This window comes from Colius striatus, chromosome W, assembly GCF_028858725.1.
Source record: "Colius striatus isolate bColStr4 chromosome W, bColStr4.1.hap1, whole genome shotgun sequence".
Lineage (NCBI taxonomy): Eukaryota > Metazoa > Chordata > Aves > Coliiformes > Coliidae > Colius > Colius striatus.
In genome coordinates, this window is record NC_084789.1 from 6,922,589 (window position 1) to 6,941,795 (window position 19,207).

The 19,207-nt window shown below is 40.2% G+C and overlaps 1 pseudogene; it reads right to left on the minus strand.

Annotated features, from left to right (window-relative positions):
• LOC133628593 (E3 ubiquitin-protein ligase UHRF2-like) overlaps positions 1 to 19,207 on the minus strand; it is a 203,514-nt pseudogene that overhangs the window by 90,856 nt on the left and 93,451 nt on the right.

Genomic DNA, 19,207 nt, shown 5'->3' on the forward strand with positions numbered 1-19,207 from the left:
ACGTCATTTTTGTTCCTCTCACAGATGAGTTCTTGAACTGGGCACTGCAGCAATCTGATGAATTACAGTGGGCCTTATTGTCATATCCAGGGACTATAAATAATCATTATCCATCCCATAAACTGTTTTCTGTTAAATTTCAAATGGAAGACTGGCTGTTGAGAACAGCAGTACCTGTTAAAAGCCTAACTGTTTTTACTGACGCAAGTAAGATACAAGCCAAAGCAGGAGTGGTTTGGTGGGAAAAAGGTTTTGCCATTTTCCAAACTGTTCACTCCCCAGGCAGTTCAGTTCAACTGCTGGAGCTGATGGCTGTAGTTAAAACTTTTGAGAAATGGCCAGATGTCCCATTAAACATCATCTCTGATTCCCTCTATGTGGTCGATGTCGTCACTTGATTAGAGAGAGCGTTGTTGAAAGAAATCTCTAATCAAAATCTGTATAACTTATTTCTGTGGCTCTGGCACCAGATAAATGAACATCGAAGTCTCTATTATATTGGACATGTTAGAAGCCATTTGGGCTTAAAAGATGGCCTATCAGTTGGCAATGAAATTGTTGACAAGATAGTGGCAGCTCCTTTATTGATACCTATGGGGCCAATAGTTGACAAATTTTCTCAAGCCCGAAGATTGCACGTTTTTTTTCACCAAAGTGCGAAAATGCTGGCAAAGCAGTTTGACCTGACCATATTGGAAGCTCAGGGTATCGTTTCCACGTGCCCTGCATGCCAGAATCCAATCTGCCTAGGTGTGGGAGTCAATCCCAGGGGTCTGGCACCATTAGGAATATGGCAATCAGATATCACTGTCTATACTCCGTTTGGACGATTTAAACAACTACATGCCGGTGGATTCCGGCAAAATGGATCAAGCCATATCAACCAAAAGCACTTAATGACTGTAAGATCAATGGAAAAACCAATCTTGAGGAAAGAACCAAGTGATCCAACCTCAGTCCATCACCCTATTAAAATGTAAACTCTGTCAACTGTGGCACCATATATGCTGCTCTAAATTCCTCCAGTAATGTGTATCTTATTAAAAGAATTGAAGAACTTAAGATGGCCACTGGAAATTTGAAAGCAAAAATGATGTGTTTTCTGTGGATGAGGAGATATTTAAAACTTACATATAATGCTCGCAGATAAGCATGCTAAAGAAGTTGAAGAAAAGTCCGAAAATACATTCAGGAAATGGAAATATCAGTGGAGTTAGAGACCTCATCCCTTCTCACCAGTATGCGTACCTCCTAGCAACGTATATCAGATTATTTTTATTTTGAGTTTATGGATTTCTGTATTGTATTGTTCAGCGATGTAGCTGTTATTGACCTTTTGTTGTAAACTCATGGCCATGGGTAAAAATATTTATGTTTTCTTCATGTACCTTTAATTTTGAAATGTGTTGCTAAAGGCTGTCTGGTCCAAAAAGAAAAAGGGGAGAATTTAAGGTACAAATGTGACTTAAACCAGCCATCTTGAATAAAGAGGGTAGGGACAAGTTAATGCAGCTGGCAAGCTACTTCCAATTATCAGAAAGAGGGGCTGCAAGGTAATCAATTGGGCCCTGGGTGATCCCAGGGGCAGAAGCAGCATATAAGGAAGTAGCTAGCAAAGGAAGGGTATCTTCGAATCAACTCTGTTGGTTGTACTACCTTGCCTGTGTATGTCTCTGCATGTGCATTGCCTAGATTCTCTACGTCTTTGAATGAATATTGCTTGCACCACTAAAACAGAACGGAAATATGTTGTTTTGCTTGTAACATATAGGAGCATTGTATGGAGAATATGATGAGAGTGGTGATGGCTGTACTATGTTGGGAAAAGGTAGAGACAAAGAAAAAGAGGCAGTTGAAAGTGGTATAGGAGAGTTTGTGAAGTGATCAAGAAGAGTTTTGTCACAGGTTAGGATGGAATAACAGAGGAGAAGAGGAAACAAGGAAGGTGAGAGGAGTGGTAGTGGCTGCATTGGATTGGAAAGAATTCAGAGAAGAAGGATGAAGGGGAGTTGGAAATGGTGAAAATAGTACAAGAAGGTACAGTGGAAATAATGGAGGGAGGTTTCATGAAAATGGTAAAAGAGAGTTTTGTCACAGGATAGGACCGAATCGGAAGTGGATGTGAGGGTGATCTCGCTGCAACATCTGTCACCCCATTGATCGCCAGGGTTGATTCAGTTGATATGGCTGACTAGGTGGGTGTCCCCTTTCTCCCTCACGGCTCCGTGTGCATCCCTCCCAAAGCTGCGCGCTTGCTCGAACAGGACGCCCTTTGCAGATAGAGACGTACTGTTCATCAGTCAAGGATATAGGGTAGCTGCACTTCTCTGCTAAAACCTCAAAAAAAGCTCAAGGTCAAGTTGTTAATTTTTTTTCTTCTCCCATAACATCCTCATCAGAAAGCTCAAGCAGTGTGGCTTGGATGAGTGGACAGTGAGGTGGAACGAGAGCTGGCTGAATGACAGAGCCCAGAGGGTGGTGATCAATGGCACAGAATTGGGCTGGAGGCCTGTGACCAGCTGAGTTCCACAGGGATCGGTTCTGGGGCCAGGCTTGTCCAATATATTCATCAACAACCTGGATAGGGGGCAGAGTGTACCCTCAGCAAGTTCGCTGATGACACCAAACTGAGAGGACTGACTGATTCCCCAGAAGGCTGTGCTGCCATTCAGCGAGATCTCGACCGGCTTGAGAACTGGGCAGAGAGGAACCTCATGAGGTTCAACAAAGACAAGTGCAGAGTCCTGCATCTAGGAAGGAACAACCCCATGCACCAGTACAGGCTGGGAGTTGAACTGCTGAAGAGCAGCTCTGCAGAGAGAGACCTGGGTGTCCTGGTTGATAATAAACTAACCATGAGCTAGCAATGTGTCCTCGTGGCCAAGAAGTCTAATGGCATCCTGGGATGCATCAAGAAGAGTGTAGCCAGCAGGTCAAGGGAGGTTCTCCTCCCCCTCTACTCTGTCCTGGTGAGGCCTCATCTGGAGTACTGTGTCCAGTTCTGGGCTCCTCAGCTCAAGAGGGACAGAGAATGTCTGGAGAGGTAAGAAGGCCATCCCTTGCTTACTGAGTCCAACTGTTTGGAAAAGTATCCCACTGGTCTCTTCCAGCTTCCCAGTCTCTGTGTCTAAACTCCTAAAGCCAAATGTTGAAAGTCTATGGTCAAATCTGACAGGTGTGCTATCTGAGCTTTCTTTCTCAATACCTTGTACCCATTCAGTCCCAAAAAGTTTAAAAGTTCAATGATTACTTGTATGCAGACTGACCTTTCTGTTGTGGCAATCATGATATCATCCACTGTGGATGGAACAGTGGAACAGGTTGCTCAGAGGGGTTGTGGAGCCTCCTTCCTTGGAGGTCTTCAAGACCTGCCTAAACATGTTCCTATGTGACCTGATCTAGGTGAACCTTCTTCTGCAGGGGGATTGGACTAGATGATCTCTAAAGGTCCCTTCCAACCCCTACCATTCTATGAATCAGTGTTTGTACTGTAAACAGGATGAGCATTGGAAGAGGGAATGTCCAAAGCTTTTACAGGACCCTAGAAAGATAGCTTCTAGTGAAGTTAATTGGCAGGGACCTGGGAATTTACTCTGGTGGATCTACTGAAGGAAAAAGTGGGGTTAGATATTTAATTGATACTGGTGCTCTTTTCTATTTTGAATTATTGCCCATAAGCAAAGACTTTGTAAACATCGTGGGAGCGACTGGCCAACAGAAAAGGGCATTCTTTGGTGAATCTATCAAATACAAATTGAGGAAACAAATTGGAATACACAAATTTTTATATGTTACAGATGCTCCTAAATCCCTGCTGGGACAAGATATATTAGAACAATCAGAAGCCAAAATAGAATGTAAACAAGGGGAGATATTATTTAAAGTAAAAGAAAATCAACTAATTGATATCCTAGGCCTAAATAAAATAACTTCCGCTAAAACGATTGGAGTAACAACAGTCTCGAAAGAAATTGTTAATCAGATATATCCAGGAGTATGGGCTTCAGGAATTCCAGAAAGGAGTAAAAATGCTCCCCTTATAGTGATTGAACTTAAGGAAGGTGCTACCCCTGTCTGAAAGAAACAGTATCCATTGAGATCAAAAAGGAATAGAGAATCCAATCAATTATTTTATAAAACATGGACTCTTGGTAGAATGCCAATCAATTTAATACTCCGATTTTACCAGTCAAGAAACCTGACAGATCTTACCGAGTTGTGCAAGATCTCAGAGCAATAAACAATATTGCTAAAGACATACATCTGGTGGTACCTAACCCTTACATCCTGCTTACAAAACTTAGGGAGAATCAGATCTGGTTTACAGCGTTAGACTCGAAAGATGCTTTCTTCTGCCTGCCTTTAGCCAAAGAAAGTCAAAAGTTGTTTGCATTTGAGCATGAAAGTCCTACTTCTGGATGGAAAAAACCCAGCTTACCTGGACAGTGTTACCTTGAGGATTTTAAAACAGCCCAACAATCTTTGGAAATCAATTGGCACGAGAATTAGACAGTTGGGAAGCTCTCTCTAAGGAAGGAACTCTCCTACAATATGTAGATGACTTGCTGATAGCTGCTGAAACAGAATCAGAATGTATCTGATGGACTGTAAGCCTATTACATTTTCTTGGACTAAATGGATACCAAGTTTCTCAACAGAAGGCCCAGATGGTACAGCGGCAAGTGACCTACTTGGGATATGAAGTCTCTGGAGGACAATCAGAATTGGGATCTGAGCGAAAGGAGGTTGTAAGACTCCACTACCTGGAACAGTGAAGGATCTCAGAACCTTTCTGGGAATGACAGGTTCGTGCCGGCTATAGATCTATAAGTATGGGATAGTAGTAAAGCCTCTCTATGAATTTTTGAAAAATAGCCCTACCAAATCGGTATGGACAAAAGAGGCTCAAAATGCTTTTGATATTCTGAAAAAGGAACTCATGAGAGCCCCAGCCTTGGGATTGCCAGATATTACAAAACCCTTCTGACTCTTTTCTCATGAAAAACAGGGCATTGCCTTGGGAGTTTTGGCCCAATGTCTGGGACCTCGTGAAAGAGCTGTGGTCTACTTCTCCAAACAACCAGATGAAGTAAGCAAAGGCTGGCCAGGATGTTTATGAGCTGTGACTACTGTAATACTGAATATTGAGGAAGCTTGAAAATTTAGGCTAAACGATGACAGTGATGGTCTCTCACACTGTATCAGCTGTTCTGGAGCAAAAAGGAAATCACTGGCTTTCCCTATCCAGATTTTTGAAATATCAAGCTATCCTGGTGGAATCTGATGATGTTGCAATAGAAGTCACTAACATTGTGAACCCAGCTTCTTTCCTTAGTGAAACAACTACCGAACTATTGACCCACAATTGCCTAGAAATGATGGAGGTTGTATATTCCAGCAGACCAGACTTAAAGGAGGAGCCTCTGGATGATGCTCACGGTTCCCAGTTCACAGATGGTAGCAAGGTACTTGAAAAGCTGGATATGCAGTGACCACCACTGACAATCGAATCTGCACCTTTACCTACTGGAACATCTGCTCAGAAAGCAGAAATCATTGCCATAACCAGAGCATTAGAACTGGAAAAAGGGAAGAAGATAAATATATGGACAGATTCTAAGTATGCTTTTGCAGTTGTACATGCCCATGGAACAATCTGGAAGGAATGTGAACTTTCGACCAGTCAAGGAAAGCAAATTAAACATGCAGAAGAACTACTTCATCTTCTGGAAGCTGTGCAATTATCAGCCAAAGTTGCTATTATGCATTGCCATGAACATATGGGAGGTAACACTGATCCAGAAAAAGGAAACAGATTGGCTGATATTGAGGCTAAGTGGGCAACAGAAAGAGAATGTGAAGTCCAAATTTCAACTTTAATCCCAACTAACAAAAACAGTGAACCAGATGATCAAGAAGATGTTAAATATTCCAAATTGGATCAGGAACTAAGTGCAGGCCCAAGGATAAAAGTCCCTCCTAAAGGATAGGCACGCCTAGAAGATGGAAGGATAATAATACCCTCCATCTTAATTTGGGATCTGATTACAGCAGAACATAACAAAGCCCATTGGGGACCAGATGCCCTGTACAAATACCTTAATCAAAACATGGATAGGGAGAAATTTATATACAGCAGTTCAACAAGTGACACGACAATGTGAAATATGTCTGAGAAATAATCCTAATACTGGGAATCGGCTACAATTGGGTACAATTCAGAAGATAAATGCTTCAGGGGAAAATTGGCGAATGGATTTCTCAGAACCATCAAAGAAAGGGGTCTATCGATACCTGTTGGTACTGACAGATACCTTTTCCAGATGACCAGAAGCTTTCCCTTGTAGGACCAACAAAGCCAGAGAAGTAACTAAGATATTTTTAAATGAAATAATACCTCGGTTCGGGGTACCTATAAACATTTAATCGGACAGAGGACCCCATTTTTGTGCACAAATAGTGCAGCAGGTGAGCAAGCTATTGGAAATTAATTGGCAATTACACACTCCCTATAGGCCTCAAGTGAGTGGACAAGTGGGAAAAATGGACCATATAATAAAACAACAAATACCCAAAAATATGCCAAGAGGAAAATCTGCATTGGTATCAAGTATTGCCAGTAGCTTTGCTCAGGATACGTGTAAAACCAAGAGCTAAAGAAAGTCTCAGTCCTTTTGAAATACTGTATAGCAGGCGATACCACATTGAGTATAAGGGGGAGGATCTGAGTCAACTGGGAGATTCTTACCTTCATAATTATATAATCGCTCTGGGAAAGCAATTGAAACTAATTAATAAGAATGTACTGGGAACTAGAATCAGAGGCTTGGATCACCCTATACATCCTTTTAACCCAGGAGATTGGGTTTATGTTAAAAATTTTTCAGATGATTCTCTTTGGGAGAAATGAGATAGACCATATCAAGTGCTGATAACAACCTTTACAACTATTAAGATAAAGGAGTTACCTGCCTGGACTCATTACTCCCGCCTTAATCCTTCTTGGTCACTAAAGAAGGTGGACATGTCTGTACAACACCACTATCAACTCGAAATGTTCACCTTTTCTCAGCACCTCCAATACTGGATGGTAATCTTGGTTGCATTAAAGAAAATTGTTCTGCTCTAAGCGAGATGTAACTGGCATGCTGGAACTGGACTCGGAGTTTTAAATACAATAGACCTCGAGATCTTTGCTAATAAACTAAGATCTGAAAAAACATATTCGGGTGACAACTAGCTAATAGCCCATGCTGTCCAAGATAATGTGTCCCTGGCGCTGAGCTCTATTCAGGCTCAGCTGTGGATATAATCCACAGTGGCTGCAATAATCTGAGAAGGTGAAAATGGACTCTTATCCATAGAACTTAGGCACTAGTTTTGAAAGAAAATTCCAATCAGGGTGGCACCTTGTCATTTTTGCATGTAACCAGGATGCTAACCAAATCATTGCTTTCATATTAACTATACGCGATGCAACAGTCTGTACCATTTATCCTATTGTGGCTTTAGGAATTTTAAAAGAAAATGTGGTATTATACTCAGTAGAGCACCAGGAATGGGCTTATAAAAACAGATATACCCATGTATGGTTGTACCACAAAGGGAACACAAGGATGGATATATATATATATATATATATATATATATATGTATGAAAGTAATACTTTGAGAGCCCAAGACATTTGTTTAGACACTGAGCAAAGTATTTGTCATTTGGAAATATACTCTGATAATGATCCAAGGACTATTCTAGAAAACATCGGAAAGGGTTGTATACGTTAAATAATCCCTTATGATAGTCTGTTAATGGATGACCTGAAAGTACTGTTTCAAATCTATGTATTTGTGACTTTATGTACGTTTCAGGATGTGACCTTAAGTACTCTATACCAAGGACTGTGTATCAAACTATACATGGCAGTTACATGTTCTATGATACTTTGTCACCAACTCCATTTGGAATGAACACCACGTTGATCAGAAAAATATTAGAATACCCGGATCTGCATAACTTTGTAGAAAAAGTAAAGGGAGATACTCATAAATTCTTAATTACAATTCACCGTGACACCCAAAACATACATTGAGTAATAAAAAGAGTACAAGAAGAAGGGAGGGGGTGTGCTGCTGGACCTGGTACTGACAGATAGGGAAGATCTGATTGGGGATGTGAAAGTTGGAGGCAGCCTCGTCTACAGCAATCATGAGATGGTAGAGTTCAAGATCCTGTGTGGAAGAGGAAGAACACAAAGCAGAACCGTGACTCTGGATTTCAGACAAGCTGACTTTGACCTCTTCAAATATCTACTTGGACAGATCTCATGGGATATGATTCTAGATGGTAGAAGTGCCAATGAGAGCTGGTCAATCTTCAAGCACCGCTTCCTCCAAGCCCAGGATCAGTGTGTCCCAATGCGTAAGAAAGGAGGAAAAGAAGGCAGGAAAAAGAGACCGCTATGGATGAGCAAGTATCTGCTGGGACAACTCAGGCAGAAAGCAGCCATCTATGAGAGGTGGAAACAGGGCCTGACTACGTAGGAAGGGTATAGGAGCATTGCTGGAGCATTGCCAGAGCATGCAGGAGGTGCAACTAGGAAGGCTAGAGCCCTTCTAGAATTAAATTTAGCCAGGGAAGTAAAGGACAGTAATAAGGCATTTTTCAAGTACATCAGCAGCAAAAGGAAGCCAAGGGGGAATGTGGACAGACTAGTAAACACAGAGGGTGCTCTGGTGTCTGAGGATACAAAGAAGGCCGAAGTACTGAATGCCTTCTTTGCTTCAGTCTTTACAGCCAAGGCCAGCCCTCAGGAAGCCCAGTCCAGCAAGGATAGTAGGATGACCAGGACAGCAGAGGACTTGCCCTGGGTGGAAAAGGAAGAGGTTAAAGACTTGTTGGCCAAGCTTAAGGCTCATAAGTCAATGGGTCCTGATGGGATGTATCCTAGAGTGCTGAGGGAGTTGGCTGATGTGATTTCTAAGCCTCTCTATCATTTTTGAACAATCATGGAGGACAGGTGAAGTGCCTGAGGACTGGAGAAAGGCCAATGTCACACCAGTCTTCAAAAAGGGCAGGAATGACAACCCAGGAAACTACAAGCTGATCAGCCTCACCTCCATCCCTGGAAAGGTGATGGAACAACTCATCTTGAATGTCATCACTAAGCCTATGAAGGAAAAGATGATTATCAGAGGGAGTCAATATATATTCACCAAGGGGAATTCCTGTTTGACCAACCTGATAGCCTTCTATGAGTGCATAAATGACTGACTAGATAAGTGGAGAGTTGCAGATGTCATCTACGTTGACTTCAGCAAGGCTTTTGACACTGTCTTCCATAACATCCTCATAAGAAAGCTCAGGCAGTGTGGATTGGATGAGTGGATGGTGAGGTGGATTGAGAGCTGACTGAATTGCAGAGTCCACAGAATGGTGATCAATGGCACGGAATCAAGTTGGAGGCCTGTGATCAGTTGAGTTCCACAGGGGTCGGTTCTGGGGCCAGTCTTGTTCAATGTTTTCATCAACGACCTGGATGAAGGGACAGAGTGTACCCTCAGCAAGTTCGCTGATGACACCAATCTGGGAGGACTGGCTGATTCCTCAGAACGCTGTGCTGCCATTCAGCGGGATCTCGACCGACTTGAGAGTTGGGCAGAGAGGAACCACATGAGGTTCAACAAGGACAAGTGCAGAGTCCTGCATCTGGGAAGGAACAACCCCATGCACAAGTACAGGCTGGGGGTGGAACTGCTGAAGAGCAGCTCTGCAGAGAGAGACCTGGGAGTCCTGATTGATAATAAACTAAATATGAGCCAGCAATGTGTTCTCGTGGCCAAGAAGGCCAATGGCATCCTAGGATGCATCAAGAAGAGTGTGGCCTGCAGGTCGAGGGAGGTTCTCCTTCCCCTCTACTCTGTCCTGGTGAGGCCTCACCTGGAGTACTGTGTCCAGTTCTGGGCTCCTCAGCTCAAGAGGGACAGGGAAGTGCTGGAGAGAGTCCAGCGCAGGGCCACCAAGATGATCAGGGGACTGGAACATCTTTCATATGAGGAAAGGCTGCGGGAACTGGGGCTGTTTAGTCTGGAGGAGACTGAAGGGTGATCTTATTTAGAAATATCTAAAGGGTGGGTGTCAGGAGGTTGGGACATCCCAACCTAGGTAATGGGATGAAGCTGGAACACACAAAGTTCCATTTAAATAGAAGAAAAAACTATTTCACTGCGAGGATGACGGAGCAGTGGAACAGGCTGCCCAGAGGGGTTGTGGAGTCTTCTTCCTTGGAGGTCTTCAAGACCCGCCTGGACATGTTCCTATGTGACCTGATCTAGGTGAACCTGCTTCTGCAGGGGAGTTGGACTAGATGATCTCTAAAGGTCCCTTCCAACCCCTACCATTCTATGATTACCCACAACATAAAATGCTAATGAGAAGGAAAGGTGCTCTCATACAGCAGGTCTCAGAACTCCTGCTCTGATATATAGAGCTAGGCCTACTTGTGCTTGTCTCAAGCAGAGACCTTAATAGCTGCACCTGTAGCACAAGCACTGCTATAAGAGAAATACATATCTCATATGTAAGATCATGAGAAAAGTTAGATTTTTTTTTTTTTTCTTAAGAAGGGCCATAGTGGCGTAGAAATTCTTTTGAGCAAACATTCTTTTTCTCTTGATAAATTAATTACGGTATATGAAGACTCAAGTTTGAAGAATAAGAAGCCTGCCTAAAGTAAATAGTCTGTAGTCTGAAAAAAAGTATCTTAAATACCGTCATTTGACAAGTTTGGGTAATACAAAACCCACAAAATTGGCGATGTTTCTGGATCATAAAATCTTTAATAAAGTACATTTGCGGGAATATATTGTATATAAAATTTCAGGTCTTAATTTGAAGCAATTTAAACCCTTTTTAAGCTAGCACTGTCTTTAATGCTGTATAGATTTATTGCCACTGATACAAGAACTACTAAAAGCATATGTTTAAATCTAATACAGAAGTGGCTTTTTTATGTTTTTTGTACACAACTGCTATCTTGAATATCTATTAAGTGCAAAAAACCCACAAATCACTTTACTGTCGTCATAATGCATTCATATTGTTCATTAGTCTTTAGTAGTCAGCTTGCATAAGATACAAAAAAAAGTGGTGGAGCTCACAAAAATAGACTAAAACTTAGCCTATTCTTGTGAAAAAATACACTATGATAGACAAAAGGGTTATGCACACCACAGATTTTTCTGTTCTTTAATCCAACTGATTTAAGTGCTGTTTGGTTTTTTTGTTTTGGGTGTTGGGGGTTTTTCGCGACTTTTTTTTTTGTTATTGTTGAATCAAACCACATAGACTAGACACAAGTAAAATGAAGCAAGCAGTGGGTAGCTAAAACTTTATGAACTACTTTTCCTACTCACAATTTGTTTTCCTCTACCTGAGGTAGTTACAAAAAACGAATCATAACTTAAGCACCAGAGAGGACTCACCACTTACACCTAAAGCTTCTGGTTTTGGGTTTGTTTTTTGTTGGTTTTTTTTTTTCTCCCTTTTAAAAATTGTTTGTCAACTCATCAAAACTCCCTTTGTTAAAGACAACAGAGTTTTAGAGTTCTTAATTCATGAAGAAAGATGGTGATGAGGAGGAAGAGGACTAGTGGGCTCAAAATGTGACAAGAGATTCACTTCCATCGAGCTGCCTGGTTCACTGTTGACTTTTAGATGTTTATTCTCCTTTACTGTCTATAAAGTCAATGGAAGAAGGTTTAAAGGATTTGAATGCATCATCGTCCTTTACTGTAACCAGGGAAGAACTGGTCAAGTAGTGTCTGCAATATCTTGTTAGGAACCAGGCTGGGGATGGGCAAGACGTTAGGAGGGGACACAGCCAGGATAGCTGACCCAAACTGACCAAAGGGATGTTCTGTGCCACATAATATCACACTCAGCAATAAAAACTGAGGAGTGTTCTTTCCAAAGTAGCCATTACTTAGAAACTGGCTGGGCATTGGTCTACTTGTTGGAGGGTGTGAGCGATTGCTTTTGCATCACTACTTTTCTTTTTTTCTCTTCACTTATTAAACTATCTTTATCTCAATCCATGAGTTTTTCTCGCTGGGGAGAGGACTGAGCGAGCAGCTGGTGGATGCTTATTTGCTGTCTGGGGTCAACCCATCACAAAGGACTTAAACAAAGAAATCTTCTTTTGATTAGGAGGCAAAGCATCCAGTTTGTCAGGAATTAAGTGTGTTACTGCTGAGATACGTAATTTTCTCTAATGTATTCCTGTATATCATTCCATAGTTTTATTCTAGCATTTCTGTTAGAGTGCTGTAAGTATTACAGAATTCCATTTCAAGGTGTAGCTGAACATACAGGCATATAGCATTTTATCTAACAATCCATAGCTATTTCATCTTTAAGACAAGACTCAAAGTTTAAGCCTCAAAGACATGAGTAGAATAAAATAGGTTTCACACTACACTATCTAAAAGAGAATTAATGTTGCTGCATTTTTTTTGGTTTTCATAGACTGCAGACAGTCCAAGTATATAAGTTAAATATGAAAATTTTATGAAGGACAAACTTTGCCCAAACAACAACACTTTTCATCAGTCTATACCTTAAAACAGTAATTGGATGTTAACTTAATAATTAGTCATTGATAGCTTCATATACTATACTTGCATGTTGTTGTGATTAAATAATCTCCATGTTTTTTCTACCACTCTATATATTAACCCCCCTCATAATATTTTACCTCTATGTAACAAGCAGCTCTGAAGGATCAGTCTTGCTCTATTCTCATTAATCTTATTGTACCAACATCTAGCTCCTAGAACAAACCAATCCCTAGCATAGCTCCGCTATTTACAATTGAATTAGAAACTTGATACATCATGTCTATAAGAAATTATACTACATACATTTCCACTAATTATTACATAAAATTAGGATTGATTATATGGCAGCCACACAACTGGAAGCAAGCATGTTACATTTCTTGTTCAGACTGCTAGGCAATAATTATTGTCTTCCAAAATATATGTTAGTTTTGGTGATCGGTGTTTCATGGCCAAGAACATAGCCCAGGGTAATAGAGGGATTATTCTTACTTTACAGATGTTGTGGAGACACTCTGTTGTCACTGGCTGGTAAACCAGCTCCTGACAGCAGACACATGTAAAAGATTGTTCCAATTTCTTCAGGAAATTCTAGTATCGGGCAAAAGAAGAGAAAAGTAGAACTATTAGAGGCACATTCAAAAATATGCAAACAAAAAAAGGCATTTTAATTTAAAATTATTATTTTTTAAAAAAACCTAAATGTACCTAACTACTGTAATTATTACCTATATTTAAATTATAAATTCACAAACCTAAATTGAGTAAAAAATTTGGCCTTCATAGGATTTAGTAAATGTGGGGATACTTTCATGAGATACTTGTTTCACATCCTTGTTACTCTTCTCAAATTCACAGTTAACATGGTCTAATAATGTTACATAACTGCTAGGAATTGTTAACTATTCAGGGTGATAGGACAGCTTGACGTTGCAAAGATTGCTTACACAAAAACTTTTCTAGTGCAATCTTCAGGTCTCAGTTCAAGTTACAAATTTTCTTCCAAATCCTATTACCATTATTCCTGTATTCATGGACATTTACATAAAGACATTCTCACACCCTCTGCTATTACCTCTACCTATCTTCTGCTCATTTTCTATATTATTATTGTTCATAGCTCCTTGTTCATTCTTATTTCCTCAAAAGTGAATCTCTATTGAGTTCAGTGCAAAGTATAAATTTAATAAATTATGTTTATCACATTAAATTTTTTTGGAAGGTTTATCTTATATCCTTCACATCCATGAGAAGTAGTGTGGCTAAAAAGGAGTTAGAAAGCAAGTCCATGAACAATTAATTTTCCTGCTTTTACAGAAGTTAGGGAACTAAGGTTTTGAAGGTTATTTGGTTGTACATTATTATCATTAAAACCAAAATAGATGTCCTCTCAAGCCTGATTCTTAGCAGAAGTCAGAGAATTTGGAAGCTAATATCTGTATTTAATGATCACTGCTACAATTTTGAACATCCATGATGGATAAGTGATTGTTCCTTCTCTGCAAAGGGAAAGCAAAGTACTGTATACCTCTTTCACTAAGAAATTCACCTCTGCACCTGCTGGATACCATTCTGATATCTTGATTTAATTTTCTTTTGCAAAACAGCTAAAATAGCTATGAATTCGAACATCAATATAGCTCAAGGACATAATATTTTGGAGGATAATTCATCAGAGACTAATAACAAAAAAATCCACAAGTGTCTTGGAACTTGAACTATCCTTGCTATTTTCTTGGCAGCTAGGAGAGAGACATATTTCCTCTTTTTTAACTTAAGGTTCTCCCTATAGTGAGTTAAACATATTTTTTTAACTTGAGTAAAAAAAAAATTTCATTTGGTATCTAAGTCTCAATATGATGGTATTTCTTCTCCTTAAGTGAATGAAATTACATATGCCTCATTGAGTAGTAGAAAAAGATAGTATGCATTCAGCATTTTTTAAGCAAGTAAATTAGGTTTTAACAAAGTCTAATTTCTCCTAACTCTATATAATGAAAAGTTAAAAATGAATAATTTAAGCAAGCTGCAAGCATACTGGTCCTTCCTTAAGAGAAGCAAGTACTTCATACCACAATTTCTGGTTCATTCAGTCTTCTTTAATCAGCCACTGCTGTTTCTGGGTCAATTGGAAAGCTTCTCCTTTCCTTCCATCTCCCATTCTCATGGTTTTGGATGTATTTTTAGTCTCCTCTATACCTGTTTAAAATTATGACACGATACAGTAACAGTGTTAGTCTGAACCATTAAAAAAGGAAGACAAAATTATTTTTAGAAAGCTAAAACATTAATCATGTCTATGCAATGATGCAATAAAGCTATGATTCCAATTTCCCAGCTTTATTTTGAACTATGGATCATAACTACATAGCAGATTGTTCTTCTTTATTTTTTCTGCAAAGTGAAAAGAAATATTACAACTATGGAACAGCACCATAAGATCCCCAGCTTCTCATTTTATTACTGAGCACTTAACACTTTACATTTGTATTCCAAATTACTTCCAACTTGTAGTTTTCATACTATTGGCTTATATATAACTTAACAGAGGTCTAACAGTAAGAAATAAAAATAAATAAATACCATCATCAATTGTCCTTTTCTTGTTTCCATTACTCTGGTTTGTTGGTTCCTGTTTCACAGTTTGCTTCTTAACCTTATCCTTTTTCTCTTTACTAGCCATGGCTTCCAAATAACCTTCTGGATACTAAGAAAACCCAAAAACCAGATTTAAGACAAAATCTACTGCCATCTGGGAATTCCAAAATACTGACAAGTCTATTTTCTAAAAGAATGTAAACCCCTATGACATATTGAAATATAAAAATATTTTTAAAGTCTATATAAAACAGGAAAGCTTTTAAATTAATATTTTTAGAAAACTGTAGTTAAGTCAAAGGATCTGATCTATAATAGATTTTATTAAAAGGCACCTTATATCCATATCTACAACTCTAACTACACAATTCAGAATACTCAAGTTGAAGATGATGTCATGTAGAAAAATAACCCATCCAGAGGAAATTATTGGTTCGTTGAGGAAAAAAAACCCTTATTTTGATTATTCCCATCTGTCACAAATTTCACAGTGCCAAAGTCCCTGCCTGAAATATGTTATCTCTAATATTTCCTCAATCATAGGTTAGAATTAGAGAAAAATACACAAAAACAGATATATTTTTAAATTCTAAGAGGACACTCAACCATTACAAGAGTTACTTATATAAATCTTATCCAGTATAAGGATCACAAAACTGTATTCAAGGTCATAATTTTCTGATCCATATATACAGAGTGATTTCCTGTTAAGGCAGAAAGCTTCATCCCCAATTCTTTGTCTTGCCAATATAATAATTTTTCAAATTACAGATTATCTAAAATGTTTTTTGTATTATACCCTGCCTCATTGTAATATATGAAAAATGAGGCTTAATTGAACTCACATTTTTAGTTTTAAAATTTAAGACATTACTTGAACAGAATATCAGAGCAGCTTGGTGAATGCTGATTCTGACCTGTACATTCAGACCCAATTTCTTTGACCGTTCCATCCCTTCTGAAGTCCAAGGTGCAGGTTCAATATCATCTCTCCTCAGAAGATAGCGTCAAACTAAGAACCCACATTTCCCAATTTCTGGCCAATATTTTACGACCTAAGGATAAATAACAAGTTTATGTTTTTGCTATCGGAGTAAATCCTGAAATATAATTTAAGAAATTCTACCCAAAGGTTCAACAGATATTCTGCTAGGTAGTCATCATTTATCATTTTACCACAAGCCAAACACATGCAGGTAAGTCATACTTCATTGGCTCAAGATAAAGAGAGGAAATTTGAATGATATGTTACTATTTTAAAGTATCTCCTCTCTCAGTTAGGAAATGTTTGTATTTTGATAAATACAATACTGTTTTAAAAGATGCACATATTTATTCCAGATACTGAGAAGACATTAAGTGTATGAAAAGTCAGAAAGAGAACTGGAAGGAGTGAAGAAATCGAGTACACCCAGATAAGCGCTGAGTGGTATGATCAAGTCTCTATCTCTGCTAGTAATGCCTCTGCAGATGCAACCCAGAATCTGATTTGTCTTTGTTGCTGCAGTGGTGCATTGCTGAGTCATGTTCAGCTTGTCCACTAGGACCCCAGGTCCCTTTGAGTAAGGTTGTTCCCCAGCCACACAGATCCTAGTGTGTACTGGGGTCTTTTGTTATTCTGATCCAGGTGAAGGAATTTGCACATCTGTTAAATTTCATAGTATTTTTGCTAGCCCATTCTTCCAGCCTGTTGTCATGTAGTTGCCATTTCTGGTAACAGGTAAGGGGCTGTAAAGATGGCTTTTGTAAGAAGTTGCTTGAAACTTTCCCTGGCTCCAAATCAGACACACCTCTGGAGTTAAGCCAATTGGGAACCTCTGCGATCACTTTTTAAGGAGAAGACAGAAAAAGAGGGTTCTTCCTTTTTTTCTGGGAGTTGGTGGAAGAAGTGGTATGAGAGAGAAGTGGCATGCAGACCCCAAGGTCAGGGAGGGAAGAGAGGAGGAGGTGTGCTGGAGCACAGCCCCCCCCCCCCCCCCGCATCCTGTGGTAAGATGGCAGGCTGTCTCTTTGCAAACCATGGAGGACCCCACGCCAGGGGTGGTGACTGTGCCCAGAGGAGGTCGTGAATTTGTGGGAGGATGGCGTTGCAGCAAAAGGTGCCTTGAATTCTGCTGGCCATGGAGGAGACCCACACTGGAGGAGTATAGAGAAGAAGCCCTCATAGTGCTGTGCTTTATATCTGTAGCTAGAAGGATCTTAATAATAAACCAATGTTTTGACTGTTGCTGAGCAATGCTTCCACAGCATCAAGGCTGTCTCTACAACCACTCCCCATACTCTGATCCCAAAGGCCAGTGGGCTGGGGGTGGGCATGAGGTTGAGAGTAGACACAGCCAGGACAGCTGACCCAAATTGACCAATGAGATATTCCATACCATATGACATTGTGCTCAGCAATAAAAGCTAAGAGAAAGAAGGAGGAGCAGGGAGCATTCATTATTAAGACATTTCTCTTCCTAAGCATCTGGTACTTCCCAAGAAGTGGCTGGACCCTGCCTGCTGATGGGAAGTAGAGAATTTTTTTTTCTTTTCCCTTCTTCCATGCATGTTTGGTTTTTTTTCTTTATTAACTGCCTTTATCTCAACCCCTGAGTTTTTAATCTTATTTTCTCTCCCTGTCTCACTAAAAAGGGGAAGTGAGAGAGCAGCTCAGTGGACACCTGGCAGCCAGCTAAGGTCAACCTGCCACAATATTAAACAGCATGGGGCCCAGTATTGATCCCTTGGGGATCCCACTTGTGATAGGCTGCTAGCCTGAGTAAAAACCATCGAGCACCATCCTCTGAGTGCAACCTGTTGGCCAATTTCTTACCCACCTTGAAGACCACCCATCCGGTCTGTATCTTGTCCATTTGTCCAAGAGAAGGCCGTGGGGAATGGTGTTAAATGCTTTGCTGAAGTCCAAGTAAACAACATCCACTGCTCTCCCCATGTCGACAGATGTTATTTTGTTGTAGAAGGTGATTTGGTTAGTCTGTCAAGATTTGCCTTTGGTAAATCCTTGTTGGCTTTTCACAATCACCTGCTTCATTAGGTTTGTGATAGTTTTTAGGAGGACTTGTTCCATTACTTTCCCAGGGATTGAAGCAAGACTAATAGTCCTGTAGTTTCCTGTGTCCTCTTTTGGGCCGTTCTTGTAGAGGAGTGTGACATTTGCTCTCTTCCAGTCATCAGGGACATCCCTTGATCTCCAGGACTTTAAAGATTATAAACAATAGCTTTGCAACGATCTCAGCCACTTCTGCTAACACCCTAGGGTGGATTCCATTCAGGCCCATAGATTTATGTGAGTTGAGCCTTTGCAAGAGGCTACAAACCAGCCCTTCCTCCACTACCTGTGGCTTGAAATAGGTATTGTCATAGCTACTTGATCTTGTGATCTGAGGCCTAGCTACACAGTAAAGACAGAGGCAAAGAAGATATTGAGAACCTCAGCATTAGTAGTGACTAGTTTCCCCATGCTGTTTAGTAATGGGCCTGTGTCTTCTGTGAGCTTCTGCTTACTGCTCATGTACCTGAAGAATCCTTTCTTCTTCTTTTTTTGACATCTCTAGCTAATTTCAGTTCTAGCTGAGCCTTAGCCTTCCTGACTGCATCTCTGCATGCCCTAGCAAGGTCCTTGTAGTTCTTGGTGGTTATTTGGCCACCTTTGCATAGCTGGTAAGTTTTTTTCCTGACTTTAAACAGAGCCAAAAACTCACTATTAAATCAGTGTAGTCTCTTGTTCTGCCTTATTCCTTTCCCTTTGTAGGGGATGGACTGTTCTTGTGCTTCCAGGAGACTGTTCTTGAATAATCTCCAGCACTCCCAAGTTTGTTTGCCCTCCATAGATGCCTCCCATGGAATCTCTCACAGCTTGGGCTCTGAGCATCTTGAAGTTAGCTCTTCAAAAATCCAGGGTCTTTGTCCTATTACTGGTCTTCAGTGTGTTCGGCAGGACCTTACACTCCACAATGTTGTGATTGCTGTATTCAAAGCTCCAGAAGGGGAG